This window comes from Marmota flaviventris, chromosome 6, assembly GCF_047511675.1.
Source record: "Marmota flaviventris isolate mMarFla1 chromosome 6, mMarFla1.hap1, whole genome shotgun sequence".
In the NCBI taxonomy this organism is placed as follows: Eukaryota; Metazoa; Chordata; class Mammalia; order Rodentia; family Sciuridae; genus Marmota; species Marmota flaviventris.
The window spans coordinates 120349869-120371236 of NC_092503.1; the positions used below are offsets into that span (position 1 = coordinate 120349869).

Sequence of the window (21368 nt, forward strand, 5' to 3'; positions counted from 1 at the left end):
ACTCCAGTTTAACCTATAGTCTCACTAGGAACACCCACAGAGCCTTCCAGTATGGCCTCAAACAAGTTACTCCCCCCACCTTATAAAGAGAGTGAAGCCCCTGGCAGGCTGTCCTGGCCTGATAAGAGGGAAAGGGGAGAAGATCAGGGTGGAGACCACCGGACCAGATGTTTTTGACCCCAGGGTAAATGATGTCACCAAGAAATCTGGTGGTAGCTGATAAAGATTGAAAGGGGTGTCAAAAGCCCCCAAATTTAGTGTAAATGATAGAGCAAATGAACAGGGATTCAGCCAGCCAAAACAAGGATGCACTCCAGCTGGAGAGCCTGATGAGGGCCTGACATCCCAACACTTTTAATCATTTCCTGAGCTTCTTCATGATCCTCACCACTCTCAAACTCTTCTGCCTCGTCTGGACCTTGGTGAGAGCTACAACTCCTCCTTATGACCTCTCTCCTCAACAGGTCATCTACTCCATGTCAGGAAAAGCCTGCCTTGGTTCCGGACCTGGTCACCACGGTCTGAGTGAGTGTGCATCTGCTGGACATAAAGCCTAAGGGTTAAGCCTTTTGAATTTAGCATGCAGAGGAAATGTCTGTCATTAGCCTGTCATGATTAAGTGTGTTTTGCGGTATTTAGAATCAATATAGAATTGTTTACTGTGAATTGATTATGTCTATTGCAGTGCCTAGCATTAAGGATTGTCATTTTCTTGATTAAGAATCCATAGAGTGAAATTGTATTGAGTAATTTGAGTGAATAAAACATTGAAAGGGGCAGAAGTGCATGAACATTCTTTATTTCTCCCCTTGACTGCATAAGTGGCAATTTTCCCCCTGTGAGACATAGGATCATGTGATTTTCTTTAAACTGCCTTTAATACTAATGAACAGCCAGAGTGGTGGTACACGCCTGTAATCCCAGCAACAAGGGGAATCAGAAGAATGGAAAGTTCAAAGCCAGCTTCAGCAATTTATGGAAGCCCTAAGCAACTTTGTGAGACCTTGTCTCAAAATAAAAACTAAAAAATGGGCTGGGGATGTGGCTCAATGTTAAGCACCCCTAGGCTTAATGTCTGATAACAAAAACAAAAGAAAAACCTAATATATAAACGAGTAATTCATAAAAAAAGGTGTACTAACCCTGAGAACAAACAGGGGGAAGCAAAGGGACAAATTAAGAAATAAGTACAGAAGGAAAGATCTATGGGGAGTTCCTGACAGAATCTTTCAGGATCATTGTAAAGTTAGGATTCATAGCCACAGGATTCTCAATGTATATCAGAAGAGACTTTAGTAGCACAGGTACATTAACGTAAAGTTTGCCTGGTTGTGGACCCCATCTCCTATATTAACATAGAATTCACCTGTGGATGAAGTCCCCCTAAATGGGATGGTCACCATGACAGTTACCAAAAGGATCAACTAGGGTAAAACAATACCTTGCTCAGATTAATGAAGGTGGACCACTGTTCTCCTGGTAAACATCAAACTTAATGTGTTTGGAAGTAGTATCAATTTCCCTTCGTGTTCTCTGCAGAGAGATGGATGACTCACTCTCTTTCTCCCTTGAGAGCGTTCTTTGCTTGAGCCTTACTTTCACTTATAATAAAATTCTCTTGCTTTTCTTTTTCATGTCTGACTCTAAATTTTCTTTCATGGGGCACAAGAATGGAGGCCTAGAGCTTCAGCTCCCCATTTACTGTGACACTGATGGGGCAGGAGTGAGAGGAGCCATTGAAGTGTTGTCCTAGGGTGGTGAGGGAGCCTCCTGAAGAGGTGAACATGGGGAAGAAAGTGGGACATTAAGGGAATGGAGGCCCAAGAAGTGAGGAGAATGAATCAGACCAAAAAAAGCCCTGGGAAGGGCCAACCTAGTGAACACTGTGAGGGAGCATAGGTCTGTTTGAGGAGAGGTTCAGGGTCTTCTGGCTGGGGTGCTGAAGGAGGGCTCCATTTTTTACTAGGCTGGTCATTACACAGGTATTAGCTGTCTGTCATCAGTAGGCCACTGTATGTTTTGGACAGTCTTCTGTATTACATGCATAGAGTAATTCAAACACACACAGGGAAGAAATGTGAAAAGAAGCAGATGCAAGAGGATAATTGACTAAGGGGATCCCCCACTTCCAGAGCCACAATCACGAATGCTGGGGTGGCAGGCAGCATCAAGGAGAGGAGGGAAGAGAAGGCCTGTGCCTCAAAGTGAAGTGCCCAGCTCTCGTCCCTGATTCTCGGATTCTCAGGGTCCCACTTATTATTCTCCAATGTCATGGTCTTTTCTAAGCCCACCCCAGTCATCCTGCAACAAGCCTTGGCTACCTGGATGTCTTGGTTCAGTAGGAGCTGCTGCAGGAACAGGGGGCTATGGGCTGGCAGTTGGCTACACAGCTGGTAGCCATGGAGACAGAGGGTCAAGAGTAGGTGTGGCAGTAGCTGAAGATCACAGGGGGCTACTGTAAGACCTGTGAAGAGTAGGAGCCCAGGTGTCCACCCATTATCTCCCCTGGATACTTAGGTGGTCACTCTCTACTTCTCCAGACCTTCAAGTTCAGGTGTCCAACTACCATCCTCTAGATGTCAAGGGTGAACCCTTCTCCAAGACACCAGATCAGGTACCCTCTTGGAGCCTGGACCATCTCTCCACAACTGCAAGAGTCCAGGACACAAACATTCTGCCTCTTCTTTTTTAGGACCTAAGCAGAAAAAGACCTGTTGCTACATTCCTCAAGCCTAACACCTTATCCTCACCATTTCTCCAAATTAATGGTCCTGTGGTTTTGAGTTTATTTTGATCCCTGCCATGTGCCCCCAGAGTTTGGGGGTTTTGTTCTAGGGTGTCTCCTGAGGGATCCACAGTCTGCAATTGGGACAGGACTGTGAGATGGGAAGCAGCAGTGAATTCTTTAGCTTAGGCTGCTGGGATCATCCTGTGCCTGGTTAGGATCCTCTTCCTGAATCCAAGAGGCTGTCAACACAATTAGTGGTCAGAACTCCTCCCTGGTCATGAACTTCGTGCAATGTCCAGAGTGTGGAGGGTGCTGTAGGGCTGCTGAGTGAGGGGTACCAGTTGGGAATAAAGTAGTAAGTAGCCCCTGTCATGCACACATGCACAAAGAAGACCCCCAGTCACATCCAGGAAAACTACCTGCCTTTCCTGGGCTCCCAGGAGATCTTTTCCTTGGCTATACTGATTCATTAAAACGTGTTTATCTGTCCTGTGCCTGGCTCTTACAATACATTAAACCAAAGTCAGGCAAAATCCATTCTCCTCAAGGAGCTAACCTTCAGGTGGGGGTAATAAATAATGAGGTGACTGCAGTAAAAGGAGCATCAGAAAGTAGAGTGATTTAGAGAAAAGGAACAAAGTAGGGATAAGGGAGATGGTTGTAATTATTTTAATTATCGTCCTCAGAGTGGGGTTTCCTGAGAGGTGACATTTGGTCACTGCCTGCACATTCTGGGCTGTACTGAGCACCAATAGGCTGCAGCAGGAATAGGAGTGATCCCTCCCAGGAGTTTCCATACAGCTTTCCAGAGTGGTTGCATCAATTTGCAGTCCTATTAGCAATTTATGAGTGTACCTTCTCCCCCACATCCTCACCAACATTTCTTATTTCTTGTAATTTTGATAATGGCCATTCTGAATGGAGTCAGATAAAATCTCAGTGTAGTTTTAATTTGCATTTCTCTAACTGCTAGAGATGTTGAACATTTTTTCTTCATATATATATATATATATATATATATATATATATATATATATATATATAAAACCAATTGTGTTTCTTCTTTTGTGAAGTATCTGTTTAGATACTTTGCCCATTTATTGATTGGGGTAGTTGGTTATTTAGTGTTAAGCTTCTTTAGTTCTTTGTATATCCTGGAAATTAATGCCCTATCTGAGGTACAGGTGGTTAAGACTTTTTCCCATTCTATAGGCTCTCTCTTCACATTCTTGATTGTTACCTTTACTGGGAAGAACTTTTTTAGTTTGATACCATCCCATGTATTGATTCTTGATTTTCTTCTTGCACTTTAGGAGTCTTGTTGTGAAATTCAATTCCTAAGCTGACATGCAGGAGAGTTGGGCTTACTTTTTCTTCTACTAGGTGCAGGGTCTATGGTCTAATGCCAGGTCCTTAATCCACTTTGAGTTTCTTAAGGGTGAGAGATAGGGGCCTAATGTCATTTTGCTACATATGGATTTCCAATTTCCCCAGATCATTTGTTGAAGATTGCCTACTGAATTTGAGGTGTAATTGAATCTTACATGATCAGCAAATGCCCCCTTGGAGTGGGAGAATAGTTACCACCTGGCATGATATAAAATAGAGATCTTTGTAGCCCTAAGATTCTCCAAATAGCAACACTAATAATGGCTAAGTATGAGAACAATGCACAATATCTTGTTTAAATTTGTAATATTTTCCCCCCAAAATATTACAATGCCAGGGCATGCTAATACAACTGACTTCAGACCTTACTGTGTTCTATTGGTTTCAAGTAGAAATTATATTTTTAATGTATTAAGTTTAATAAAATAATAATTTCATCTATTCCTTTTTCTTTAAAATGTACTAGCAAACTTAAGATTGCATCTAGGTATCAGAGTTGTGGTTAAAATTAGTTTTATTGGATAGCTCTGTTTTAGGAGCTTAATAATTGTATCTTCTATGTTCAGGTCTGTGATTTATTTCAAATGGTTTTTGTACATGGTGTTGTTTTTCTCTTTGGGTCTCATTGGTCACCTCTGTTTGTTAAAAGGATGATCCTCTCCCTTTGGTTTCCTTGAGTCCCTTTCCATCAGCTTGGATGTACATTTCTAGTTGTGCATCTTTATTCTATGCTAGTGATGTAGACTACCCTGAGCCAGGCCTTTGTTTTATTACTTGAATGCAGAAGTAAATCTTGAAAATAGTGTGCATTTAAAGTGAAAAAATATCTTGACAATTCAAAGTTTTTTTTCACTTGCATACTGATTATAGACTTCAGTTTGTTAGTTTCTAAAAAATAGGCATCTTGATTTCAATTGGAAATATATTGAATCAATAGATCAATTTGGATAGAACTGATAACTTGTCAATATCAACTACTCAAATCCTTGACTATGGCACTTTTATTTAGTTTTTATTTATTTTCTCTTGATGATGGCTTATAGATTTTAGTGTAAAATGTTGCTGTTATGGTTTGAATATTAGATGTCCCCAAAATCTCACATGTGAGACAATGCAATAAGGTTTAGAGGTGAAATAATTGGGTTATGAGAGTTTTAATCTAACAAATGAATTAATACTGATAGGGATTAACCAGATGGTAACTGTAGACACATAGGGTGTGGTTGGCAGAGATGGGTCCCTGGGAGTGTATGTTTGGGGTATATATTTTATCTTTGTTAAGCAGAGCTCTCTGGCTCTCTCTCTCTGCTTCCTAATGTGATGTCCTGAGCCAGTTCCTCTATTGCACCCTCTGCCATGATGTGCTGCCTCACCTCAAGTCCTGAGGAATGGAATCAGCCCTTTGTGTTCTAAGATCTCTAAAACTGTGAGCTGCCAAATAACCTTTTCATCCTGTGATATTGATCTTGTCAGATCCTTTAGTCAGCAATAATAAAAAAAAAACTGACTAAAACAATTGCCTAGTTTTTAAGAATGAGTATCTAAATGTTTTATTTCAATGTTATTATAAATGGAATTTAGGGTTTTTCCCCCACAAATATTACAATGCCAGGGCATGCCAATACAACTGACTTCAGACCTTACCGTGTTCTAAATTCATTTATTAGTTCAAGGAACTTTCTTTGCCTTAGGATTTTCTATGTATACAATCATGTCATCTGCAAATTAAGACATTTCATAATCTATAAATTGAAACATAGTCTTTTCAATCTATATTCCTTTTATTTCTATCTCTTGCCTCAAGATTCTGGGGGATGTGTTGAGTTACAATGTGTAATAGAAGATGTGGGAGTCGACACACTGGCCAATGAGTTATGGTTTGGATCCTGAATGTCCCCCAAAGGCCCAATATGCCAAAGAATTGGTGACAGTCTAATGGATGAAACCTTTAATAGTGGGATCCCATGTAAAGAGGCTAGTTTATTACGGGTGTGCCCTTGGACAAGTGACTGAGACCTCGGCCCCCTCCTCTTTCTCTTTGTTTCCTGGCATCATGTGGTGAAGGGACTTCCTGCCACATGCTTGTGCTGAGGTACTGTGCCCCCACAGGCCCAAAGCAATGGGGCCAAGTAACTAGGCACTGACACCTCTGAAACAGTGATCCAAAATAAACCTGTCCTTGTTTAAGTTGATTGATCTCAGGTGTTTTTTCACAGCAACACAAATCTGACAGCATATCTTAAATAAAAAGCACTTTCATGACACAATACATTGTTAGCTGTAGATTTTTTAGAGATGCCCTTTATCTGAAGAAGCAGCCTTTTACTCCTGGTTGGCTAAGAAATTGGATCAAGATTAGGTTTTGAGTTTGTATAATGCCTTTTCTTCAAGGAGATGGTCCTGTGGTTATTCTCCTTATCTGATTAATATAGTAAATTAGTATTGATATTAAATATTTATCAAAATGTATAGTCTAGGATAAAACTAACTTCATCATAATGTTTAAATTTGATTTGCTGATATGTTGTGGATTCATGAGAAATGTTAGTCCAAAGTTTTCTACTTTCTTATGTGAACAATATAAAATTCAAATAAATGTATACATGTACGCAACTATCATCACAGTACAATTATGGAATAATTCCATTACCCTAAGAAATTGCTCATGCTCATTGCCCTGCCCCCACTTCCATAGTGAGGGAAACACAAATCTTCATTTGAATTCTATGGATTTGTTTCACTTGACATTTCATATAAATGGAAATATATAGTCTGTGGTCTATTCTGTTTGGCTTCTTTCATTTAGCACATTGTGTTTGTGTTTGTGTGTGTGCACATTCATGCACACGCACATGCATGCATGCTCACACATACATGCACAGTGCTGGGGGCTGAACCCAAATTCTTGCACAATGCTAGGCAAGCACTCTACTACTGAGCTACATCCAGCCCTACCATAATATTTTGAGGTTTATACATGTCCCAGTATTTCATTACTTTTTATTGCTGAATATTATTGCATAGTATGGATATACCTCATGGGGTTTGTATCTGATTACCAGTTGATGTGGTATTACAAATTTCTACTATGAATTTCATTTTGCTAAAAGGTATAGAGCCATTTAGGTTATTTATGACTTCTAGTGTGTATGCAGATTCATGAGAGCATTTCAGAGAATATTTCCTAGAAAAAGAAATATAATGTCAATGATTCATTATATGTAATTATATATTACTATATAATTCTAAGTTATTAGATACATGTTTCTCACACCAAATCTGTCCATTGACTTTCTTTCTTTGTTATTCCTCCCTCTGTGGTGAACCAGTACCAAGGTCAGTACCACTGTCACAACAAGTGTAACTCCAACATATGACTTCTTCTGCTTAATGTAACCACAATTCTGGGTCTGAGACACTCTGACTGTCTAATATTGAATTTTAGTGAAATCCTTCTTTCACCAATCTGACTGAAGAGAAGTATTCCTGCTGTCTGAATCCCAATCACAGAGCAACGAGGAATGCAGCCTTCCTCTAATCCACCATCTTGACCATCCCATAGATGACTCTTTGCTGAGTCACCCCCATGTCTCTCAGGGGAACACCAACAACCCCCTCCACACTCCCCACCAGAGGAACTAGCTCTCCAGCCCCTTCCTCCTCAAACATCCTGAGTCCACAGCGTACAAGTAGTGGGACCTTCACAACTGCCTCAGTTTTGCGATGGTCTTTTGCTCTGTAATATTTGGGGTTCTCAATCTGCTTCTCATTGGTTACCCCAATTCTTTTCTGGCCACTTTCTCTGTTTAGCCTTTTCTGAACCTCTATATTCCACCCCAGATTCTTGGTGACTAGAGGAAAAGTCGTCTTCTTCTTCTTCTTCCTTCTTCCTTCTTCACTTTATTTGGTTATTTTTTATGTGGTGCTGAATATAAAACCCAGTGCCTCATACATGTGAGACAAGTGCTCTACCACTGAGTCACAACCACAGCCAAAGAGGAAAAATCTTGAGATATTGATGGGGTTTTGGCTAGAGAACACTCTGGTAAAAATCTAAATATCTCTTGATTGAAGCTCAGATGCTGCAGCCCTTAGGCATAAGCATTGAGGCCTTCACCTCAGCCTTTTGGGGGAAACAAAGATTTCACTGGAAGTTAAGAGATTCTTGGCAAGGGTGACACGCCGTAGAAACATAAGCCCAGCAATTATGACATTTTGGATCATGGTGCCCATTAGTAGAAGGACTTCTTCTATTCCTTTTATCTACTTATCTGTATCTCCAGAACACAGAACATCATGGGACTCTCAAGGGTCACAGGGGTGCCCTCCATCTCTGGTCAAGATGCCCTACTTAATGCCTGTTTGTCTCTCATGTTTAAACAACAGCTTTCCTTACTCCTTAGCTGCCTTTCTGATATTCTGTCCCTCCAAGGCTTGCATCTGGAGTGTCAGCTACATAAGAAAAACTGGTTTGAGACCAGAGGGGGAAAAGTGTCACTTCTCAATTTAAGCTTCTGTGGGACCTAAATGGCTGTTTTCTCTTTACTTGTACTCTAGGACTCTGCTGTCTCATTAAGTTCTTCCCTAAATGATGATTGTACAGGGAATAAAAATGGAAAAATTCCACCTGTGCAAGTTTTCTTTTTCTTGAGAACCTTTTTCTGAGGTCCACCCTCTCCTGGGACTTCATGGGCTTCTACAGTCTTTAAGTAAGTACTTGGATGACTCTAACTCAAATAGAACCCTGGTCTGATGGATGTTCCATGTGTCTCTTTACTAGTGTAATTACAGGCATGTTATTTTTTATGTCTTTGCTTAAACTCATTTTTTTTTTGGTAAATTCACCTTTATTTGATGTACCCAAATTAATATATTTTTGTTCTAATTAGTCTTGTTTTAATGTAACTGAAATTTTTTAGTCCTATGTGTTATACTTCTGTCTTTATTCAGAGGCTAATTATTCAAAGGTGAATTCTCAAATACACCAGAAAAGGAAAGACCCCTGTAGGACCCCTTCACATGGTTCTAAAACAGAGAATAAACAGTGATGGTATTGACATAGATCTACCTCATGGCTGGACAAGTGGCCATCTGAACCATTGATTCAGTGTCCAGGTGTGATTGATGGACCCTGTCCCAGCCATCTCCGCCTGTGCAGGGCTCCTCCAGGTCTATGCCCTTTATTCTACAATATATTGATCACTGTCACACTGAGGACATTTGTAACAGGTTTTGTTTTAATTTCTGAAGGGTTAAATGTGATAGAAAATGTGTAATAAATACCTGTAGTTCTTTTGTCTCTTACCTGTGGGGAGCATATACATGGCAAAAAGCTATGCAATCCCTATTTCCTCTTTGATTTCATGTAGATTTGTGCATACCTGTGTATTATATACTACGTCTACACACATGGTGTGTCTATGCATCATTTATATGGTACCCAAACTAGCTTATAGACATATAATCTGGTTTATAGATAAACTTTTAAAAAATTGATTCAAATGACTTTTAGTTCTAATGACTTAAATAAACCTTTAACAAAAGGTCAATATAAATTACCCAGAAATATAAAAGTAAAAATGTCTTAAAAATTACTAATCCACATGTTTTTCTAGGTGGTCAGCCAGTCAAGAGTGTTGGTTTCTATAAACTGTTTAAAGTATGGTGTCCAGTGCTTTTAAGGTTTTTCTTTGTCAGAAAAAGATGGCTTGAAACATTAGCATTCATTTTCATTGACAATCAAAAGTTAATAATTAAAATGGAGATAATCAGATCTATTTACTACTAAGAGACTATGTCTCTTCCTGGAAGAAAGATGGCAATTTTATATAAACCAATCTGGTATAGTTAGAGATGTAACAAAGAAATTAGCAGACTGTCACTCCTGGATTAGGCAGCAACCATCAGATTCATAAGGATCATGGTCAAAATTATAGCTGGGTGTTTTGGTGCCATCCTTGGTGGGATTCTTTTTTTTTTTTTTTCTTTTGGGCAGCAGAGTAGAAATTTGTTATGGAACTTCTTTTTTTTTTTTATTGGTTGTTCAAAACATTACAAAGCTCTTGACATATCATATTTCATACATTAGATTCAAGTGGGTTATGAACTCCCATTTTTACCCCAAAAATAGATTGCAGAATCACATCGGTTACACAGCCACAATTTTACATAATGCCCTATTAGTAACTGTTGTATTCTGCTACCTTTCCTATCCTCTACTATCCCCCCTCCCCTCCCCTCCCATCTTCTCTCTCTACCCCATCTACTGTAATTTATTTCTCTCCTTGTTTATTTTCCCATTCCCCTCACAACCTCTTATATGTAATTTTGTATAGCAATGAGGGTCTCCCTCCATTTCCATGCAATTTCCCTTTTCTCTCCCTTTCCCTCCCACCTCATGTCTCTGTTTAATGTTAATCTTTTCTTCCTGCTCTTCCTCCCTGCTCTGTTCTTAGTTGCTCTCATTATATCAAAGAAGACATTTGGTATTTGTTTTTTAGGGATTGGCTAGCTTCACTAATCATAATCTGCTCTAGTGCCATCCATTTCCCTGCAAATTCCATGATTTTGTCATTTTTTAGTGCTGCGTAATACTCCATGGTGTATAAATGCCACATTTTTTTTAATCCATTCATCTATTGAAGGGCATCTGGGTTGGTTCCACAGTCTAGCTATTGTGAATTATGCTGCTATGAACATGGATGTGGCAGTATCCCTGTAGTACGCTCTTTTAAGGTCTTCAGGGAATAGTCCGAGAAGGGCAATAGCTGGGTCAAATGGTGGTTCCATTCCCAGATTTCCCAGGAATCTCCATACTGCTTTCCAAATTGGCCGCACCAATTTGCAGTCCCACCAGCAATGTATAAGAGTATGCTTTTCCCCACATCCTCGCCAGCACTTGTTGTTGTTTGACTTCATAATGGCTGCCAATCTTACTGGAGTGAGATGGTATCTTAGGGTGGTTTTGATTTGCATTTCTCTGACTGCTAGAGATGGTGAGCATTTTTTCATGTGCTTAATGACTGATTGTATGTCCTCCTCTGAGAAGGGGAATTAATACCAATACTTTTCGAGTTATTTCAGGAAATAGAAAAAGAGGGAGCTCTTCCAAATTCATCCTATGAGGCCAACATCACCCTGATTCCGAAACCAGAAAAAGACACCTTAAAGAAAGAAAACTACAGGCCAATATCTCCGATGAACCTAGATGCAAAAATCCTCAATAAAATTCTGGCGAATCAGATACAAAGGCACATCAAAAAAATTGTGCACCATGATCAAGTGGGATTCATCCCTGGGATGCAAGGCTGGTTCAATATACAGAAATCAATAAATGTTATTTACCACATCAATAGACTTAAAGATAAGAACCATATGATCATCTCGATAGACGCAGAAAAAGCATTCGACAAAGTACAGCATCCCTTTATGTTCAAAACATTAGAAAAACTAGGGATAACAGGAACTTACCTCGACATTGTAAAAGCTATCTATGCTAAGCCTCAGGCTAGCATCATTCTGAATGGAGAAAAATTGAAGGCATTCCCTCTAAAATCTGGAACAAGACAGGGATGCCCTCTCTCACCACTTCTATTCAATATAGTTCTCGAAACACTGGCCAGAGCAATTAGACAGATGAAAGAAATTAAAGGCATAAAAATAGGAAAAGAAGAACTTAAATTATCACTATTTTCAGATGACATGATTCTATACCTAGCAGACCCAAAAGGGTCTACAAAAAAACTACTAGAACTAATAAATGAATTCAGCAAAGTGGCAGGATATAAAATCAACACGCATAAATCAAAGGCATTTCTGTATATCAGTGACAAAACTTCTGAAACGGAAATGAGGAAAACCACTCCATTCACAATATCCTCAAAAAAAAAAAAAAAAAACAAAAAAAAAACTTGGGAATCAACCTAACAAAAGACGTGAAAGATTTATACAATGAAAACTACAGAACCCTAAAGGGAGAAGTAGAAGAAGATCTTAGAAGATGGAAAAATATACCCTGTTCATGGATAGGCAGAACTAACATCATCAAAATGGCGATATTACCAAAAGTTCTCTATAGTTTTAATGCAATGCCAATCAAAATCCCAATGGCATTTCTTGTAGAAATAGAGAAAGCAATCATGAAATTCATATGGAAAAATAAAAGACCCAGAGTAGCAAAAACAATGCTAAGCAGGAAGTGTGAATCAGGCGGTATAGCGATACCAGACTTCAAACTATACTACAGAGCAATAGTAACAAAAACAGCATGGTACTGGTACCAAAACAAGGCAGGTGGACCAATGGTACAGAATAGAGGACACAGAGACCAATCCACAAAGTTACAACTATCTTATATTTGATAAAGGGGCTAAAAGCAGGCAATGGAGGAAGGATAGCATCTTCAACAAATGGTGCAGGAAAACTGGAAATCCATATGCAATAAAATGAAACTGAATCCCCTTCTCTCGCCATGCACAAAAGTTAACTCAAAATGGATCAAGGAGCTTGATATCAAATCAGAGACTCTGCGTCTGATAGAAGAAAAAGTTGGCTCCGATCTACATATTGTGGGGTCGGGCTCCAAATTCCTTAATAGGACACCCATAGCACAAAAGTTAATAACTAGAATCAACAAATGGGACTTACTTAAACTGAAAAGTTTTTTCTCAGCAAGAGAAACAATAAGAGAGGTAAATAGGGAGCCTACATCCTGGGAACAAATTTTTACCCCTCACACTTCAGATAGAGCCCTAATATCCAGACTATACAAAGAACTCAAAAAATTAGACAATAAGATAACAAATAACCCAATCAACAAATGGGCCAAGTACTTGGTGGGATCCTTTCTGACGCTCCTTCTATCTCTGTTCCTTGGACCCTTCCTGTTAAACCTACTGTCACAGTTGATCTCTTCTCATCTAGAGGCTGTCAAACTCCAGCTGGTGCTGCAGCAGGGCTTCAAAGGAATCCCACAAATGGACCCAAATGCCCCGCTGTCTCTTTTTGACAGATAGGGTGAGAGGGTCATGGTCCCCAATTAGGCAGGGAGAAGGACCCCAATGTGCCTGAATCAACTACAGGAGATGAGACCTCCAGCTCCTCAGCCACCCCAAAAGAATTTTGGGATCATGTCTCTCAGTGGAAAATGAGGTAGGAGTTTAGGGGTATTAAGATAGTGGAAGGTACAAGAAAAATGTGGGTTGGAGTCCAGTATGGCTGCCCTATGGCAATAAGTCCCATTACCATGACAATCTCTGCTCTGGAGGCTTATTGCCCATGGCAACTCCCATCACAGGTTCTGTACTCTAATTAGGTACAAATACAGTACCCATTTGGAACCAACAGGACATATTCTTCAATCATCCTGTGCAGAGAGGGGACCAAGGCACAGCTCAGCATGTAAGAGAAAGTCACCAGACATTGAGACCTTGGGTCCTGCTCTAGCTTGACCCACTCTGCTCTACTTTAGGAGTGTTACTTTCCCTTTCCCTTTCAATAAATCTATGTTCTGTCATTTCTGTGTTTCTTGGTTACTTGTTTGATTGGGAGGCCAAGAACCTGGGCCTCATCTGGACATCCCACCAGTAACAGTTTTGAGGCATGATTTTGGTGGATTGACAGTGATAGGAATTCCTGGTCTCCAAGACCAGGTTTCTTGCTCTTCAGCAGTGATTGATTTACATCACAATCTGAATAATGTGTGGGTGGACCCAGATCATCTACATTGGCCTTTCTAGCCCTTATGCCTGGTGATTAGGTCCATGCAAAACAGGAGGGCGCTTACATCTTATCCAAATGTTTAATACTATTACTATTAAATACATATTCAGTATTAAACATAATCACTATTCTGTAAACTGCCCGTTCATCTTCTCTTAGAGCAGTTATTCAGCAGAGAACTGAAGAGGGTATTTTCTTTTGTTTTTGGAAAGGTCTCACTTGAGTTATGCATGTTTCCTTTCTTCCATCTTGACCACATTCATTAGAGTCCTCTATCTTTTCCTATCATCCTGGTGTTTAATACATCACCAGACAGAATAAGATTCTGTAAACTGCATCTGAGAGCAAAGATGTCGGTTCAGGATTCGGCTTGAAGCTTCACTCTTGTCAGCTTACTTCATAAGAAGTTTTCATTTTCATCATTATCCCAGGGAGGTGTGGGGACCTCTTAGGTTTCTGACCCAGAATGTGCCGGGGGAGGGGGAAGGTAAGCTGGAGGAAAAACAATAGCAGGTCTTGGGTGGGTGGTGTTTTGGGGCGTATAAATATCTCATCTCTAGTATCCTTACATGGCATAGAGAAGACGGTTTTCCTTGTCATAATGAAGGGCACAGTCAAGATGCTAGATGAAATACTGAATAAAATTCCTGATGAAAGAAGTTTAGAAACTTGGGCTAGAGGTGTAGCTCGGTGGCAGGGTATTTGGCGAGCATGCCTGGCTTGGATCGCCAACATCTTTTAAAAAAAAAAAAAAAAGTTCAGAAGCCTAGTCTTGCACTTGAGTCCTGCTCTGCTGTGCAACCTTCCCAGTCATTGCTTTGGGATGCAATGGTGCACTTTGGACAACAGATGGCGACGGAGACCGAAGTTTAAGCTGTTTTTCTTCTGCAGCTGTGGAAATCCCGGTGGAAACCCGACTATTCGCAGGGGCTCTCCCCACGCAGCCTTGGCCTCTCTCTTCTTTCTCACATTACATCAATCTGCGAGGTTCTGACAGCGGCGACGGTGGGATATGGAAAACCAGGCACAGGAGAAGGGGTGATGGGCAGCTTTCCAGACCAGCCCCTGAAGCCCTCCTGCTTCCGGGGGACCCAATTGTAGGGCTTCAGGCTGGAGGACAAGTGGATGACCTGGGTCAGTCCGTGCATCCTGTAGATCTGGTCCTGCTAGAGCTGAGCTCCACCCGGGCAGGAATTCCACTCCTGCACCCCGGTCCCCGACATTTTCTCCACTAATGTATTATCATCACCTAGTGCAGTTCCACTGAATAAATATTTGTTGAATGAAAGAGTGAAATAGAAAAATTGAGGCCATGCTCCTCTAAATTGCTTATCTGGGTTCCTTCAGTCCCTTAGTGGCAGGGCCAGGTCTAGAGCTCAGGTTTTCTGATTTCCGGTTTGGTTCTCTTTCCACCAGTTTGTATACTCCCAATCGTATTTCCATTTAGACTCTTTTAGTCCTAATTATTGAATGAAAGACTTCATCCTCCCTTAGAGCAGTTAGAGAGCAGAGAACTGCACAGGGTATTTTTTGTTTATTTGTTTGTTTTGTTTTTTGGAAAGGTCTCACCTGAATTATATATTTTTCCTTTCCTCCATCTTGACCATATTCATAAGAGCCCTTTATCCTTTCCTGTCGTCTTCCCCAGATGAAGAATTCAGGTTTTACATCTTATCTGAATGTTTATCTTTAACCCGAAAGTTTGTGTGTGTGTGTGTGTGTGTGTGTGTGTGTGTGTGTGTCCATGTCCAAAGGTTTTTCTTCTTCTTCTTCTTCTTCTTTTTTCTTGCATTACAATTTGTCATAAAGGTGGAATTCATTGTGATATATTCATACGTGCATGTAACAGAATTTGGTTGATTCCTTAAGGGTTTTCTTAACTCCTAGAGTATGAATCCTACCAATCTGAGGGACGACCATCATTTATCTTCTCTGACAAAATATGTGTTGCATGTTCTGTAGGAAAAGGTGGGGTCGGGGTCAGAATTCTCTGTTTGTCTCTGGTTCAGGAAATGTTTTGAGCATGTGATTTGAGGAACAGAATGGACACTACATAGAGGAAATTTCTTGATGATGTGATTCAGTTTGGGAGACATGAATGCTGTGGGGATCAGGACCTTGAAAGGGAAATGCATGGTGATTTTTTATTCCTGATTTCTTTCCCCCTGGTTTACCTCTCTTCAGTTTTTACTCTTGGGTGCTATCTCCTTGTTATTGAGAATATAGCCAGGTGCAGTCGCACACACCTGTAATTCCAGCAATTTATGGATTTGAGGCTAGAAGATCTCAAGTTCGAGGCCAGCCTCAGCAACTTAGTGAGATCTGCAGCAACTTAACAATACCTTGTCTCAAAAATAAACAAATAAATAAATAAATAAATGGGAATCGGATGTGGTTCAGTGATAAAGTGCCCCCAGGTTTAATCAAAACAAACAGATAACCCCCAGTACAAAACAAACAGATAACCCCCCAAAAAAACAAACAGAAAAAAATGGAGAAAATGGGGGGAAAACTAGAAAAAAATACATAGTTTTTCTTAGAAGAAACAACAACAACAAAATCAGAAAAAAATGCTGTGAAAATTTCCATATTTCTTTATGACTTTTATGAAATGTGACAGCCATGTTTTAGGGTAGATATTTGATCTAATTACCATTAGGAAGAAATGGAAACTCCTAATGGGAGTTACATGCCTTACATAATTTTTTCTTTCTTTCTTTTTTTTTTTTTTTGCTTGCCTCTCCCACCTTGTTCCCTACAATTATCCAACCAACTTACTCTGTTCCAACCACACTCTCCTTTTTCTTTAAACACACGAAGTTCTTGCCGAGCATGCCTGGCTTGGATCGCCAATATCTTAAAAAAAAAAAAAAAAAAAAAATTCAGAAGCTGAATCTTGCACTTGAGTCCTGCTCTGCTCTGCAACTTCCCAGTCATTGCTCCGGGACGCAATGGTGCATTTTGGCCAACAGATGGCGACGGAGACCTCTCTTGCTTCTAATGCTCTTCTCTGCGATCTTAACACAATTTAAAGATACCTATTTGTCACATCTGTTCAAATCTAAGCTTCATGAAGCATGGACCATGCCAGTTTTTCTTCTATGTTACTTTGTAACCCCTGGTAGAGTGGTAATGGGAGGCCAAATATTTTATTTGAAAAATATTGTAGCATGCATATCCCAATGAAATACATACACAGCAGAGGAACTACTTTATCATATTTTCAGCAGGTAGAGAAACACATTTTAGGCATTCAGTACATTGTTATTAAATCCATATTGAATGCTTTCGACTGATTTTTGAACATTTCAAGTTTGAAACAAACAGAAAATCAGAATGCTATAGGTAATAGGGAGGGGGCAAAACCAAAGCAGACTATGGGCAAGATTTCCTTATGTAAACCCCAAATTTATCCAGATACAATAGGGTAAAGGAACATGTCTGATTAATGAGCGTTCTCTGTTATCCTCAGTGGATTTCCAGTTCTTTGCCATATGAGATATATAAAGCATGTATAAATTTGCCAAATTAATTAATTCAAAGACTGACATGAAGATTTTATTTGCTTAAATAAATTTAAAGTAATTACTCAGTAATTCATTAGGAGAGTGCACCAGAGGGGGTTAAAATATGAATGTTTTCCTTATTTTCAAACATTATCAGTACTGTATAAGCACTTATTTTCTTCCCTATGCTGCCCAGGCTGGTCCTGAACTTCTGGGCTCAAGCCATTTTCTTCAGCCTCTTAAGTGGCTGGGAGGACAGGTGGGTGCACTTGGCTTTGAAAGCACTTAAATCAGTTAATAACTATCATTAACTAAATTCATATTTGATATTAATATTATCAGAAATTAAAATTTGTTGTTATTTGCAGGACAATTATAGTGTATTGTGGTCACTGTCACTCTTCCAGTTCCATTGATAGCCCTCAGGCTTGTTCTTGGTGATGTATTTGATGGATTTACACAAGCTGTGTTATTTGAAATTATGTGATTTCATTGTTTCAATATTTTGCTCAAACATTATTAATATAAATGACTAAAGTATTTGCATGAAGTTTAAGACTGATTATCAAAGGCACATCTTTAAGACAAATGATAAACTGTGTTGTTGGGCAAGTTACTCAGACTGAAGCATGGTTTCCTTATCTGAAAATTTAGATAATAATAATCACCCTAGAGTCTGTTCAGGTTACTTGTGTCAAGATATTTTAAATGTGCCATGTCAGGCACATATTAAGATTGAAAAATGATACTTATTATTGTTTATACTAATAGGAACAATTGTTATAACTGTAATAATAATTTCATGTCTATTCTTCTTGGATTAGATTTAGAATTTGAAAAACTCCTATTAACTTTCAGCTTAACCTGACCTACTTCCTGTTTATCTATTTCATCTCTGGTTGCTGCTGGAACTGGGGTATCAATAGGCTCAGAGGGGTCAAGTCATCCTTGTGCAGCTATTTCCTGAAGGGCCTCCTCTGAATGCCATGAAAATACATGTGTTGATAAATAACTCAGTTGATTAAATAACCCAGGGAACTTTTCTCAACTATTTCCTCATCACAGCCTCTGTTTTGTCCCCTTTAAAAATGCAGAACATGGCTTTGTTTGGGGTTCTAGCTCTTTGCCAGGATCTGCAATTAATATGTCATATCTATAAAATTTTATTTTGTCTGAACACCGATGGTGTCAAAGAGAAAGTGTCTACCTGTTAAAGGTACAATGACTGAGTAAAAAAATCAATAAATTCTTCAACCGTGATACAAATATATTTTCTTTAAAATCTGTTTCCTTTCATATTGTATCTTAGTGCTCGTAGTGTTAAGTCAGAAGGAAAAATGAAGAGCTCTTAGATAATAATTTTATGTCCCAAGGAATAGTATTCCACTTCTTCCTGCCCTCTGGCATCCTTAGCCACCATCAAACCCCAAACATCAGAAACAAAATTTAAATAAATATCACAAGAAGACATGCCTTGAGTCCTGTTCTTGGTTCTGAGTCTTCCCAACATATCTTCAACATTTTACAAAGTTCAGTAATATTTGAAGATGATCTACCACTAGACACTAAGTAGATGATCAATGGATAATGTTTCTACAATTATTTTGTTTTATTTTTTATATATTTAGTTTTTAATTTGTTCTTTTTAGATATACCTGACAGCAGAGTATATTTTGACATATTATATATACATGGAATATAACTTATTCTAATTAGGATCCCACTGTTGAGGTTGTACACGATGTGATGTTTACTGGTGGTGTATTTAACAATGGATATTTTTTGAGTTGAGAACTTCCATTAAAAATGTTTACCTAGAGACAAATGAGGACTTACGTCATAGGGTTGATTATTACTTCCTTAGGAACTGTCCGAAAATAAATTCATAGGAGATTTCCTACTTTCCATCTCTGTGAAGTGAAATGTCAGGTCAATTGGTAGCAGTTGTGCTGAATTCCAAGTGCATTTGTTAAAATGCTTCTGTTCCAAGTTTGAAAAGATGACTGTGATTGCCGTAGTCTGGCTGGGCACAAATCACGAGCTACTGAAGCAGGAACAAACTTTATTTTTGAACTCCACCAGCACACTCCACACACACTCCCCAGGAACTCTCTGAAACCACCCAAGCGGCTCCTCCAGGAACCATCAACTGGAAATCCCTCCTCCGGCCCTTCCTCAACCAATGGGAACTCTCCAGGAATCCCCGCGAGAACTCCAAAGTCGAGCGAGAACTCCAAAGTAGCGGGCTGAGGCGGACAGTAAAGGTCTAATATACAATTGAATCAATCCAGCAACATCTTAGTGGCTTGCCTGTCAACCAATACTATTGGCAAAATTCGAGGGGCCATTCCGACTCGGCTGTGGCTCTCAGCATTCGATAATCCCCAGGAACACCTGGAGAAAAGCTGGAATTGTTTTTTTTTTTAACTATTTTTTTTAAAATTTTTATTGTTGGTTGTTCAAAACATTACATAGTTCTTGATATATCATATTTCACACTTTGATTCAAGTGGGTTATGAACTCCCATTTTTACCCCGTATACAGATTGCAGAATCACATCAGTTACACATCCATTGATTTACATATTGCCATACTAGTGTCTGTTGTATTCTGCTGCCTTTCCTATCCTCTACTATCCCCCCTCCCCTCCCCTCCCCTCCCCTCCCCTCTTCTCTCTCTACCCCCTCTACTGTCATTCATTACTCCCCCTTGTATTATTTTTCCCTTTACCCTCACTTCCTCTTGTATGTAATTTTGTATAACCCTGAGGGTCTCCTTCCATTTCCATGCAATTTCCCTTCTCTCTCCCTTTCCCTCCCACCTCTCATCCCTGTTTAATGTTCATCTTCTTCTCATGCTCTTCGTCCCTACTCTGTTCTTAGTTACTCTCCTTATATCAAAGAAGACATTTGGCATTTGTTTTTTAGGGATTGGCTAGCTTCACTTAGCATAATCTGCTCTAATGCCATCCGTTTCCCTGCAAATTCTATGATTTTGTCATTTTTTAATGCAGAGTAATACTCCATTGTGTATAAATGCCACATTTTTTTTATCCATTCATCTATTGAAGGGCATCTAGGTTGGTTCCACAGTCTTGCTATTGTGAATTGTGCTGCTATGAACATCGATGTAGCAGTGTCCCTGTAGCATGCTCTTTTTAGGTCTTTAGGGAATAGACCGAGAAGGGGAATAGCTGGGTCAAATGGTGGTTCCAGTCCCAGCTTTCCAAGAAATCTCCATACTGCTTTCCAAATTGGCTGCACCAATTTGCAGTCCCACCAGCAATGTACAAGTGTACCCTTTTCCCCACATCCTCACCAGCACTTGTTGTTGTTTGACTTCATAATGGCTGCCAATCTTACTGGAGTGAGATGATATCTTAGGGTGGTTTTGATTTGTATTTCTCTGACTGCTAGAGATGGTGAGCATTTTTTCATGTACTTGTTGATTGATTGTATGTCCTCCTCTGAGAAGTGCCTGTTCAGGTTCTTGGCCCATTTGTTGATTGGGTTATTTGTTATCATATTGTCTAATTTTTTGAGTTCTTTGTATACTCTGGATATTAGGGCTCTATCTGAAGTGTGAGGAGTAAAGATTTGTTCCCAGGATGTAGGCTCCCTATTTACCTCTCTTATTATTTCTTTTGCTGAGAAAAAACTTTTTAGTTTGAGTAAGTCCCATTTGTTGATTCTAGTTATTAACTCTTGTGCTATGAGTGTCCTATTGAGGAATTTGGAGCCCGACCCCACAGTATGTAGATCGTAGCCAACTTTTTCTTCTATCAGATGCCGTGTCTCTGATTTGATATCAAGCTTCTTGATCCATTTTGAGTTAACTTTTGTGCATGGTGAGAGAAAGGGATTCAGTTTCATTTTGTTGCATATGGATTTCCAGTTTTCCCAGCACCATTTGTTGAAGATGCTATCCTTCCTCCATTGCATGCTTTTAGCCCCTTTATCAAATATAAGATAGTTGTAGTTTTGTGGATTGGTTTCTGTGTCCTCTATTCTGTACCATTGGTCCA

The 21368-nt window shown here is 39.5% G+C and overlaps 1 protein-coding gene across 1 annotated transcript in view; it reads left to right on the forward strand.

Moving 5' to 3' along the window:
- Positions 1–324: 324 nt before the first annotated feature.
- Positions 325–21368, forward strand: part of LOC114099403 (HLA class II histocompatibility antigen, DQ beta 1 chain-like) — a 28982-nt gene continuing 7938 nt past the window's right edge. Inside the window, exon 1 of the mRNA XM_071613948.1 lies at positions 325–422. The gene's annotated coding sequence lies outside the window, so the exon portion shown is untranslated. The remainder of the gene's footprint in view (positions 423–21368) is intronic.